Raw genomic sequence first — 13,430 nt, forward strand, 5'->3', positions numbered from 1 at the left:
TTGAATATCTAAAACAATTTTATATGAATTAAAAACTATTAAAAACAAAATAATTCACAAAAAATATTAAATGGAATCACAAAAATAATTAAAAATCAGATTATGAAACTAGAATTTGTGAGAAAAAATTTGCAATTGGTCCCATATTTTTGTGATTCCAAATAAAAGAGTTATGAATTTTTGAAAATAAATGGAATAAAAGAAAAATAAAACAGAAATAAAAAAAATATGGAAAAACCACAGCGCTCAGATCCACTTTCATTAATTGACGTGGATGATCCTAAGGCCATGAGGCACGCACGCATCGTGTTCACAAGTTAAATGCAAAACACGTTGGATTTAAAATAATCAAAACAAGCAAAGGTCAAGATTAGATCCTGTGATCATCATCCAATGGCCATGGTTCCAACACGTGGGGAAGGTGGTGGAAACCACCGTCTTCTCCGATGAGTTCACTAAATTCGGCCACCAGTTGCAGCTTTTGCAACCTCAACCAAAACACACGATCGTTATACCAAATTAAAGATGGGGTGATGTACATCACCCCTATAACCTTAGATTTCAATTAAGATCCCTATGGAAGGAGAAATCTGAGGTGGAAAATTTGGGTGCTCAATACGAATTTCATCAATTCACAAAATTAGAGCCACCATTGGCTTGCCTCTCACACGAGGACTTCAGAAACCCAAGCAAACTCAAGCAATGCACAATATATGGTGAGATTCGAAGCAAAATAGTTGAGCTGCAAACCTTTGAAGTGCAACTTTGATGAACACGGTCGACTCCAATTCTTGATTGCAGCTTGATCTTGAGGTGTGGTATGAGTGCAAGGCTTAGGAATTAGTGTTGAAAATCAACTGATGTTGTTGAAAATCAAACTTGAAAAAGAGAAATGAAAATACAAATTCCTTTGGTGAGAGGTTAGGATTCAATTCCAGCAGGGTTTCAGGCGCCTTCAGGTTGGTCATTCAATGAATCAAGCATCCTATTTATAGATGAAATGCAAAGTAGAGTGGATGTAACTCGTATGGATGAGAATTGGGTCCTCCCTGCATGGGCCTGTACAGGCGCATGTGAGGCCCAAAAGCTAATGCAAATGAATGTTGAAATGATTTAAAGAAAGTTTGGACGTGTGTGTTGCATTGCAATTGCTTGTGTATGAAGTTTCATCATGAAATGCATAAATGATCACAAAAGTTCCTCTCTTTGAAAGTCCCATTTGGGAAATCCAAACATAGGCGTGTGAGTAATGGTTGGAAAGGTATTGACATAAGGAACAAAAGCTATGTTGAACAAAAATCCATTTGGAGTTTGAAAATTTGTGAAAACTGGCCATGAAGTTCAAGGTAAAAAACATGTGTTTGAAAAATTTGCCAAAAAGGACCAACTTCAAGCCTTTCTGTTTCAATGATGCAAGCCTCGAATGGAAAAACCTAAAACAAGAAAGTTGTATATCTTTTCAATAAAATCAATTTGGACTTAAATTTTGCATCATTTGGATTTTTTATGAGAAATTTATGGGCACTTGAAGTTGGACTTTTTCAAGATTCAATGGCTTTGGTCCAAAGTGACCTATTATCACCTGTGTTTATTTTAGGATTATGAAATTTTGTCCAACATCAAATTTGAATTAGGCATCTTAAAATTTCCAATAAACTTGGTCTCACCTTAAAATCATAAAAAATGAAGGAGTTAGGTCCTTGGGAAGTTGAAGAAAAATTAGGGTTTTAGTCAAAATGACCTATATTGTTTTGAAATGAATGATGACCTTCCAAGTTTCAAATGGATTTTTGATGAACATTAAAGTTGTTCATATGGTTCTTAAGAACATATTTTATCTTGGGGTCATCTTCATTTTACAAACACGTCAAAAGTTAGGTCTCAGTGGATCTCAAAATAGTCATATGACTTGACTGGTCAACTCCTCAAGTCCAAACTTCAATTCTTGATGAATGAATGATTTAGGGGCCTAGCATAGGCTCAAATGTGCATAAAATAATGAATGAAAGAAATTCCCTTGATTGAATTTGATCATAGGTGGAGGTTTCTTCATGAGCAAGGCACAATCAATGCACAGTTGAATTAGGGTTTCCTTGGGGAGCAATCCTCAAGCCCTCTGGTTTATCTTGATCAAATTGGAAAATTGAGATACTTGGGAGACATATATAATTATTGAGAGCTTTGAGAACCATTGTCATGCTTGCTTTCATCTTCATCTTGCCACTTCAATGGGCATAGGAGCCTTGGATCTCAAGACTACTTAAGCTTCAAAACAAAAGAGGTTAGTGAAATATTTTTGTGCTTTAGGTTAGTAAAACAAATAAGAAAAGCAATAATATACAATTCAAGCATGCCTGGTGGTCTCAAACCAACTCACACAAGTCCCAACCCAAGGGTAAAGGAGCCACACATGCTATGATCCTTGAGGCAAATGCAATGAGCAATGATATGATGCCATGAGGGATCTTAGGGTAAAAATTAGGGTCTTACAGATGCCCATATTTAAGGTCATTCTAGCTGGAGATATGAAGGTTAAAATCTTCGTCTCGACGAGGTAGAATGGGCTTAAATAATAACAAAGAGACGAATTTTGGTCCCTTAGAGACCTCATGATGCAAATGTATGGATGCAAAAGTTAATACTCTGTGGGGATATATGGCCACAAAGAAAAAAGAAATCAGAGAAAAACTGAAAGTCCATAAGAGTAGAGACTCCGGGGAAAAATAAGGGTAAATGCGTGAGCAGGTCACGACTTAAAACTTGTTGGGAGACACGAAGGGATTCCATGAAAATAAATCAATGGAAAGACTCAAGCTGACGCAAAGATGCATGTATTGGGGAATATGCCAATACAACAAAACTATCCATAAAGGATGCTTTGGATAAGATCCGGACTCAGGTGAGGATGTCCACAAAGGACTCAGTTGAGGAAGAAACAATGAGATAGAATAACTCTAACTGGGGAACAAGCAGAGTCGCTGTCGGGGACAAAGATTTCCACTGGGGAACAGAGACCGCTGTTGGGGATAAGCAAAGGTCACAACTACCAACTGCTGAGGATCTTCCAACAATTCTCGGGAACAAGCAGAGATGTGGATAAGATCAGTCATAAAATAACTATACTGGGGATCTTATTAGGGGGTGATGTGAAATTCTGTGGGGAACAACCACCAGACAGAAACGCATCAATCAGACATTCCTTTCTGACCACTGAAGAAACATATCTGCTACGGGAAGAAAGAACAGATTGCTCTGCCGGGGAAGCTATAGAGTCACCACCAGGGATTCGCTGCTGAACAGACACAAGATCCGATGTAGAAGAAATTCTACTGGGGATTTTAACACGGATAAGACCCATTGTAAAAGAAACTCTACTGAAGAACTTATCAGGGGAGAGGATGTGAAACTCTATGGGGAACAACCACCAAACAAAAGTTTCAACCAACAAAACACTTCCTTACATCTGCCGGAGGGACATCTCTGCCGAGGAGAAAGAACCAATGCTCCGCTTGGGAAGGAAACAAACATCTTTAACACCAGCTCTGCTAGGGGGAAATTATCCAATAAGAAGGGGAATACAAATATCAAGCTCTAATCAGGCAACTCCGCTAGGGATAGACTGAAGGCGATCATACTGGGGATAACCTGCTGAGGGAGACCCTACCAGGGATGAGTTGCAAGTCGACCTGCTGAGGAGAGGCTACAAGACAAACTGCTGAGGGTTTCCACTGATGCTGGGAATTCCTGTTCACTCTGCGGGAGATTTCCACTTACTGAGGGAAAGACCAATTTCATAAATAAAAAAGAGATAGCATATCATTTTTTATCAATTTATAAGGGATTTTAGGTCAGTCCACACATGGGATGACAACCATATAATTGATAAAACACATATGCTAGACTCAGACTCCCTGGGGATCTGAGGACGGAGGTATACACATCTCCCAACATATCAAGGCCAAAATTCCAGATTCCCTGGGGACTTGATGATGTATCACTTTTCTCTGCTTGCTGAGGAGAAAACCTGAAAGATGATGAAGAGTATAACAGATATGCTAGGAATATGAACAAATGTCTTACCCTTTTGTAGATCATACTATCCTTGGGAGAGCACTGAGGACATTCCATTTTTCCTTTCAGTCATTGTGAATGTTCACTTTGTTTAAAAGCAGTTTATAAAACTTTATTTGTTTAAATCAATGATATTTATCAATTAAAACATGCAAACATTTTTTGAACAGAAACAACTAAGAGTGCAAAGAATTGGATAAAGGCTCAAATTTATTTGATAGAATGGTAGTTTGCAAATGGAAAGACTCCATGGATCTTTATAAATTTGAAATTTGTGATATATATTGGAAAAAGGCTACATTGAACATAATGACCGTTTCTCCACCAACTCTGAATCCAATGTATTTGAAGCTTTAGTTTATGATGACTGAGCGAGAATCTTTGACATTGACAGCTATAGAACAAAGTCTTGTCAAGAGGCAGTTATTTGCCAAATCCCTAATTTTTGCCTAGATTGCCCCAGGGTGAGGTACTCAATCTAGCGGGATATATACTCATTCATTTTTTGTGTCTCTAACTTTTGCCTGGGCCGCCCTTTCGGGTTTTCAATCCACCGAGATGCTCATTTTTGCCTAAGTCGCCCTTTTGGGTTTTCAACTTAGCAAGCTATTCTGTTTTTCTTTTAGGCGAAGTATTTCTTGACTGCATCTGAATTCACAGGACGAGTGAAATCCTCCCCATCCATAGTTGTAAGTATCAAAGCACCGCCTGAAAAGGCTCTCTTAACAACATGTGGACCTTCATAGTTTGGAGTCCACTTGCCCCTGGAACCTGGCGCGAAAGACAAGACTTTCTTGAGCACGAGGTCACCTTCTCTGAACACACGAGGCTTGACCTTCTTATCAAAGGCCTTCTTCATCCTTTGATGATATAACTGACCATGGCACATGGCAGTCAATCTCTTCTCTTCTATCAAATTCAGTTCGTCAGAACGACTCTGAACCCATCCAACATCAGTCAACTTGGTTTCTATCAAGATTCTCATTGATGGGATTTCAACCTCCACGGGGAGCACAACCCCCATGCCATAAACAAGAGAGAAAGGGGTTTCCCATGTTGAAGTGCGGACAGATGTACAATAACCATACAAAGCAAATGGCAGCATCTCATGCCAATCTTTGTACGTGACAACTATCTTCTGAATAATCTCCTTGATGTTCTTGTTAGCAGCTTCAATAGCCCCATTCACCTTGGGTCTATAAGGAGAAGAATTATGATGCGCAATCTTGAACTTGCTACACAGCTCTTTCATCATTTTCTTGTTCAAGTTAGACCCATTATCAGTAATGATCTTATCTGGCACACCATAACGACATATGAGTTGATTCTTGATAAAGTTTACAACCACCTGCCTGGTCACATTCGCATACGATGCCGCTTCAACCCAATAGGTGAAGTAATCAATTGCTACGAGAATAAAACGGTGACCGTTTGACGCCTTTGGCTCTATCATGCCAATCATGTCAATTCCTCACATAGAGAAAGGCCATGGTGATGAAATAACATTCAGAAGTTTTGGGGGAATAAGAATCTTGTCCGTATAAATTTGACACTTGTGGCATTTCTTCACATATTTGCAGTAGTCAGATTCCATTGTCAGCCAATAGCAGCCTACTCTCAACATCTTCTTTGCCATGGCATGTCCATTGGAATGAGTAACGAATGAACCCTTATGGACTTTAGTCATCAACAGTTCTGCTTCGTGTCTATCTACGCATCTGAGCAAAACCATGTCAAAATTCCTCTTATAAAGCACATCACCATTAAGGTAGAAACTGCCAGATAATCTCCTCAATGTCTTCTTATCTTTAACAAATGCCCCAGGCAGGTAAATCAGACTTTGGAGAAAGCACTTGATATCATAATACCATGGATTATCATCTTTCACTTCTTCAACTGCAAATACATGAGCTGGTTTATCCAAGCGCATCACAGTAATATTGGGGACTTCATTCCAGAATTTCACCACAATCGTCAAAGCAAGTGTAGCAAGAGCATCTGCCATCTGATTCTCATCTTGAGGAATATGGTGGAAATCAACCTCCGTAAAGAAAGTTGAAATCCTCCTCGCATAATCTCTGTATGGGATGAGGCCAGGCTGATTCGTCTCCCATTCACCCTTAATCTAATTAACAACAAGGGCCGAATCACCATAAACATCAAGATGTTTGATCCTAAGATCAATACACTCTTCCAAACCCATAATAGAGGCCTCATACTCCACCATATTATTCGTGCATTTGAAAGTTAGCCCTGCTGTAAAAGGAAAATGTGTGCCCTGAAGAGTAATGATCATTGCCCCAATACCATTTCCATATTGATTAACAACGCCATCAAACACCATGCCCCATCGGGAACCAGGCTCTGGCCCTTCATCGAGCGTAGGCTCATCGCAATCTTTCATCTTCAAATATAGAATCTCCTGATCTGGGAAGTCGTACTGATCAGACTGATAATCCTCAATTGGTTGATGTTCCAAGTGGTCAGCCAAGATACTACCTTTAATAGCCTTCTGAGCTCGATACTCAATATCATACTCAGACAATAGCATCTGCCAACGGGCAATCATCCGAGTTAAAACAGGCTTCTCAAAGATATACTTGATTGGATCCATTTGGGATATCAACCAAGTCGTATGATTTAACATATACTGGCGTAGACGCTTAGCAGCCCAAGCCAAAGCATAACATGTTTTCTCAAGCATTGAGTATCGAGACTCACAATCAATGAACTTCTTACTCAGATAGTATATAGCATACTCTTTCATCCCTGATTCATCTTGTTGACCCAATACACAACCCATAGAGTCTTCAAGAACGGTCAAGTACATAATCAAGGGTCTCCCTTCCACAGGCGGAGACAAAATCGGAGGCTCGGACAAATACTCTTTGATACTGTCAAATTCCTTCTGGTAATCCTCGGTCCAATCATGACGTTGATCTTTCCAGAGGAGCTTGAATATTGGTGCAAATGTGGCAGTCATGTGGGATATAAATCTGGAAATATAATTCAAGCGGCCAAGAAAACTTCGGACTTGCTTCTCAGTTTTGGGCACAGGCATCTCTTGTATTGCTTTGACCTTGGCAGGGTCCACTTCAATACCTATTTCACTGACAATAAAGCCCAATAACTTGCCGGAACGAACTCCAAATGTACACTTGTTCGGATTCAAGTGGAGTTTGTACTTCCTCAAACGTTGAAAAAGCTTCAATAAGTGTTCTACATGTTCAAATTCCGTTTTCGACTTTGCAATCATATCATCAACATATACCTCGATCTCCTTATGCATCATATCACGAAACAAGGTAGTCATAGCTCGTTGATACGTGGCTCCGGCATTCTTCGAACCGAAGAGCATCACTCGATAACAAAATGTTCCCCAAGGTGTGATGAATGTTGTCTTCTCCATATCCTCGGGTGCCATTTTAATCTGGTTATAACCGGAAAATTCGTCCATAAATGAGAAGACATTGAATTTAGCTGTATTATCTACCAACATATCAATGTGTGGTAAAGGAAAATCATCTTTTGGACTAGCTTTATTCAAGTCTCTATAGTCCACACACATTCGGACTTTTCCATCTTTCTTAGGCACAGGCACAATATTGGCCACCCAATGAGGATATGTAGAAGTCACCAGAAACCCCGCATCAATTTGCTTCTAAACTTCTTCTTTAATTCTCACTACCATATCAGGATGAGTTCTTCTGAGCTTCTGCTTCACAGGCACACACTCAGGCTTCAAAGGCTGGAAATGTTGCACGATATCAGTATCCAGACCAGGCATGTCTTCATATGACCAGGCAAAGACGTCGACATATTCTCGCAATAACTCAATCAACCCCTTCTTTACAAACTCTTCAAGGAGTGCCACAATCTTCACTTCGGGAACGCAATCTTCAAACCCCAAGTTGACTGTTTCCAGATTCTCGAGATGCGGCTGAATGACCTTCTCTTAGTGCTCAAGCAGACGGGTAATCTCATCAGGAATCTCTTCAATATCATCTTCTTCTGCCTCAAATACAGGGAACTCAAAGTTGGGAGATGGTGTTGGACCATTATGTTCAATGGGTTTGATCAACCTGCATAATGATTTTGGATATAAAAGAGATTTTAGAACTCAAACAAGGCAAATCATTATGCAGATGAAAAGATTGATGTTATCCTCTTTTTTTTAGGGTTTTTTAGTGATCACCAATTTCATGCAAAAAGCAAAAAGAAAAAATAATTTGGAAAAACAAACATTTAACATTTAATTATTGAATGAATATCATTGTAGTAATGTGCCAACAATGTCGTCACTTCTCCTTTTGGCATGGGAGATGGTTTTTAAACAAAAGTGAACATATTACGTGGACTTATGGACAACTGTTGGAACATCAACAGCGACCCAATTATTGCAGACTCCTCCAGGGATGACAATGTTGCCAGAATCTTCCTCTGCATCATCTTCCACTATAGCAGCAGCCTCTTGGTGTTGGACCGTATGGATGAAACCTCCACTCTGGAATAAACCGCGCTCGTTGAAAGTGCCTGAAGAGTACCCTATGCCAGCCCTGGATTTATTGTCTTCCAGCTTAATCATTTGTCCTAAACCAGTAGATGCACCATGCTCAATGGCCAACTTTGCATCATTATAGGATGCAAATGAAGAAGGTCCTTTCCTTAAAGGCTCAGCAATAGATAAGGCTTGGAACGGCGTTCCAACCTCATCCTCAGCATCTATATAGGAAAAGGAAGACAAATGGCTAACCAAGAGAGCCTTCTCTCCCCCTACCACCTCCAACTTTTTGTTTTTAACGAATTTCAATTTTTGGTGTAGGATGGATGTCACGGCGCCTGCGTCGTGAATCCACGGTCTGCCAAGCAAGCAACTATATGATGGGTGGATATCCATGACGTGAAAAGTGATATGGAAATCACTAGGTCTTATCTTGATTGGGAGCTCAACTTCGCCAATCACAGTTTTCCTTGACCCATCAAAAGCCTTCACTACCACTCCACTTTGTCTCATGGGAGGCCCTTGATATGAAAGTTTCTCCAGAGTGGATTTTGGCAACACATTTAGTGATGACTATGTGTCTACCAAAACATTAGACAAGGCATCGCCCTTGCAGTTCATGGAAATGTGTAGAGCCAAATTGTGGTCTTTTCCCTCCTCGGGAAGATCAGCATCACAAAAGCTCAAATTGTTACAAGCAGATATGTTTGCAACAATGTTATCAAACTGTTCAATTGTGACATCGTGATCCACGTATGCCACGTCCAACACCCTCTGCAAAGCTTCACGGTGTGGCTCAGAATTTATCAGCAAGGATAAGACATATATCTTTGATGGAGTTTGAAGCAGTTGATCTATAACATTATACTCGCTCCTCTTGATAAGCCTTAGCATCTCATCACAGTCCTCTTTCCGAATGCCATTCTGGACAACAGGGACAGGAGCTTTAGAAACAACAGCAGGTTTATCAATAACAAATGTCGGATTCGGAGAAGAAGATGTCCCCACAGGACTGGTAGAATTATCAACAACAACTCTTTTTCTCATGTCATCTTGGGGTTTCGGCGGTGCCAAAAAAACACAACCACTGCGGGTCACACCACTAACATCAGAGCTACTTGTAACAAAGATGGAGGGCAACAATACCTCCTTTCCATCCTCCAACGCGATTGCGTTATATCTGTAGGGAACAGTTTTGTCTGAAGGGTACGGGACGGGGCCTGCTGGCTTGATAATAAGAGATGGAGAAACCTTCTTCTTGCTGCCATCATATCTAACAACAACAGGTTCTGGTATTTTGAATACAGGTGATATAACATTCAGTTCATCCTCATCACGATTATGAAGTATCTCGATCACACCCTGATCTAGCATCTCTTGGATGTCCTTCCTGATATGGCTGCATCCCCTCTCGTTGACAGTGCACACACGGCAGTTGTCATGGTCATGCTCATAATGATTGTATCCACATAACAGTCTGTGTATCTCGACCAACGATTGCCTGATATGGCTTATATACCGGACTTTGTATTTTCCAGGGCAACCCTGGACCATGTTAGCTGCAACCTTCCCATGCTCGGGCAATGGATTCTTCTTAACATTTGGACCTACATCCTCGAAAAACAAGCTCCCACTTCTAACAAGGTCTTGAACCTTGGTCTTTAGGGGATAACAGTTATCCACATCATGTCCGGGAGCACCAGAGTGATAAACACAGTGAAGCTCGGGCTTGTACCACCACTGAGGATTGGTCGGTACAGCAGGTGGTTCACGTGGAGTAATCAACTTTCGGTCTATCAATGAAGGATAAACTCAGCACAAATCATTGGAATTGGATCAAACGTGACCCTCTTCCTATCATAGCTAGTGCTGGTATTATTGTTGTTTTGAGGCTGGTAGGCCTGCTGTTGTAGACAACACTGTTGTTGTTGATATTGTTGATGTTGTTGTTGCTGATGCTGATAATATTGAGTTTCCCTGAAGGCAGGTGCTATATGAGCCACCTGGTGCAGGTTACTGGCAGGGCGCACAGTCTTTCTCTTCATATAGGGTCTTCGTTTAGTATGGGAAGACACGGCATGTGCCTCTCCCTTTTTCTTCTTTGCAAAGCCCCCATAACACTTTACAAAAGAGCCTTCATCTCTGGTCAGGTGTCCTTCCCTAACTCCTTCCTCTAGCCTCATCCCCATGGTCACCATTTCGGTGAAGTCCGAGGGAGCACTAGCTATCATCCTCTCGTAATAAAATGAACCCAAGGTCTTCAGAAAGATCTTGGTCATTTCCTTCTCTTCGAGTGGGGGCACAATCTGTGTGGCCAATTCACGCCACCTATCGGGAGCCATATCAACTTTGTACTTATACTGCTTGACGAAAGCTTCGCCAAGGTCGTTGAAGGAGCGGATGTTCGCACTATCCAGACCCATATACCATCTGAGTGCGACGCCGAACAGGCTGTCCTGGAAATAGTGGATGGGGAATTGATCATTCTCGGTTGGAGTTGACATCTTGCGTGCGTACATCACAAGATAGCTGAGAGGGCAAGTGTTTCCCTTATATTTTTCAAAGTAAGGTACTTTGAACTTGATAGGAATCTTGACGTTGGGCACTAGGCACAACTCAACAGTAGATTTACCGAAGGGGTCCTTCCCTTTTAGAGTCTTCAGTTCCTTGCGCAGCTCAAGGAATTGGTCATTGAAAGCATCCATTTTCTCATAGACATCTGGGCCCGCAGATGGCTCAGAGTGATAAATAGTGTCTTCGACTCTCGGTAACGTGTGCACAACGGGAGGTGGCACAACAAGGACCGGGCTAGATGTCGGCAGAGAAGCAAAGGTCGGAGCAAGACCATCAGGCACAAAGTTTGTGGGCATCCCCCAGGGAAACCCGGATGGCATAGCCGGAGCGAAATGAGCAGTGGTAGCAGGCACAATAGAGGAAGCTACCTCTGAGATAACCGTCCTCGTGGGAGGAGTTGCAAGTGTTGGAGAAGACTGGCTCTGAGCAGCCAGTACTGACTCCATCATGGTAGTCAGCCTAGCTACTTCCTCCTTCCACTCACGGTTCTCTTGTTCAAGATGATCCATCAGCTTTGGTAGATTGGCGCTGGTGTTATACCGGTGCGTCAGCTTCTCTTCAAAATAAATGAAGAACACAGAGTTAGACCACTGATCAAGAAGCCCTGAACAAAACCTGCTTATGCATATGATGCATGCAATGCTTTTGCATATGATTTATTTTTAATCAGAGGAACTTTTTAGAGATCTATCTGCAAATGTTTGGAAATATTACTCTTTTTAGACATAATGGAAATGCTCATATCAATAATATTTGGAAAAAAAAATTACACCAATGAAGTAGTACAGTTTTGGTAACCAAATACAATACAAGAGAGAAGGAAAATAACATCCTATAGAACCCTATAAACAATCATCCAAAGCTCTCGAGACCGGAAGATAAGCTGCATGAAGCCTCTTCATCTCTCTCTCTCATAGGCTGCCTCCATGTTTGCCTTCTCCTTGGAGAGTCGATCATACTTCCTCTTCCAAAACCTGGATGATTGAGGAAGAAGAGAAGTAACCACATCATCAGGCTCGTCGATAACCTGATGCTCCAGAGATTCTATCAAAGCATCATTATCTCTGAGTTGCTGAAGTAGCTCCTCTCGCTCACGAACCCAAGCACGCGAACGATCTTCATCTCTCAACTCCTCTACTCCTTGGTTAGGAAGGGTTGAAGGCCCAACCATAACCATAGGTGTAGGTATCGGATAGTCATAACGCATGCGGTACTCAAAAGCTCTCCTCCTCACCCAAGAGGTGTACGGTTCCAAAGCAATACAATTCTTCGGACCAATCTCTTTCCTTTCCTTCCTATGAATCATGCGCCAGGACCATCTTGCCCTTCAAGTTCTAGGGATCTTTACCCTCGTTAAAGAACACACCTTCTAACAAAATATTATTAGGTTTATCCTTTAAGGGGAACCCAAGCTGACTGTGAGCCAAAACAAGGTTGTAGTTAATCCAACCACATGTACCAAGAAGAGGTACAATGGAGAATTCACCACAAGAGTCAGTAATCTGCACACCATCATATACACGGTTGTACTAAAAGATATCATCATTAGTGAGAGACATAAGTCTCGTGGACCACCGTAGACATCCTTTGTTCTCCTTGAAGGCAAACGTCTGTGGCATGTGCGAAATAAACCACTTGTACAACAGAGGCAAACAACACATAATGGTACCACCACGCTTTGCATTCCTCATATGCAAAGAGAAATAAGTGTCACCCAACATAGTAGGAACGGGATTAAGAGTAGAGAAAATCCTAATAGCGTTCACATCCACGAAATTGTCGATGTTGGGGAATAACACTAGCCCATAGATGAGAAGTACAAATATGGCCTCAAAGGCATCCTCACTCATGGGCTTCCCAAACAAAGTATCTTAAGCAATCAGGAAATCAGATGGGAGACCTTGAATTCCACCTTTGGTAGTCATATGAGCACCAGTATGATATACATCTATGTGCAACAGATCAACAATCTCTTGGGAAGAAGGAATTCTCTCCAAGCCACTGAACGACAACTGATCTAAGATAGGTATACCCATAAGATAGGCATACTCCTCAAGTGTATGCAAAAGCTGGAAATCCGGGAAAGTGAAGCAACGGTACAGAGGATCATAGAACTGCACCAACACACTCATCAGACCTTCATCCACCTGAGTAGCAAGAATAGATAGAAACTTCCCATGGCGAGCTTTGAATTCCAAGTGATCTAATACATTGGATGTCAAACTCCTTAACTCTTTCAAGTCGGGTGGTCTGAAACTGTACTTCTTCATATTCCTTCTTTGTT

The sequence above is a fragment of the Lathyrus oleraceus genome, chromosome 1, assembly GCF_024323335.1.
Source record: "Lathyrus oleraceus cultivar Zhongwan6 chromosome 1, CAAS_Psat_ZW6_1.0, whole genome shotgun sequence".
Classification (NCBI taxonomy): Eukaryota; Viridiplantae; Streptophyta; class Magnoliopsida; order Fabales; family Fabaceae; genus Lathyrus; species Lathyrus oleraceus.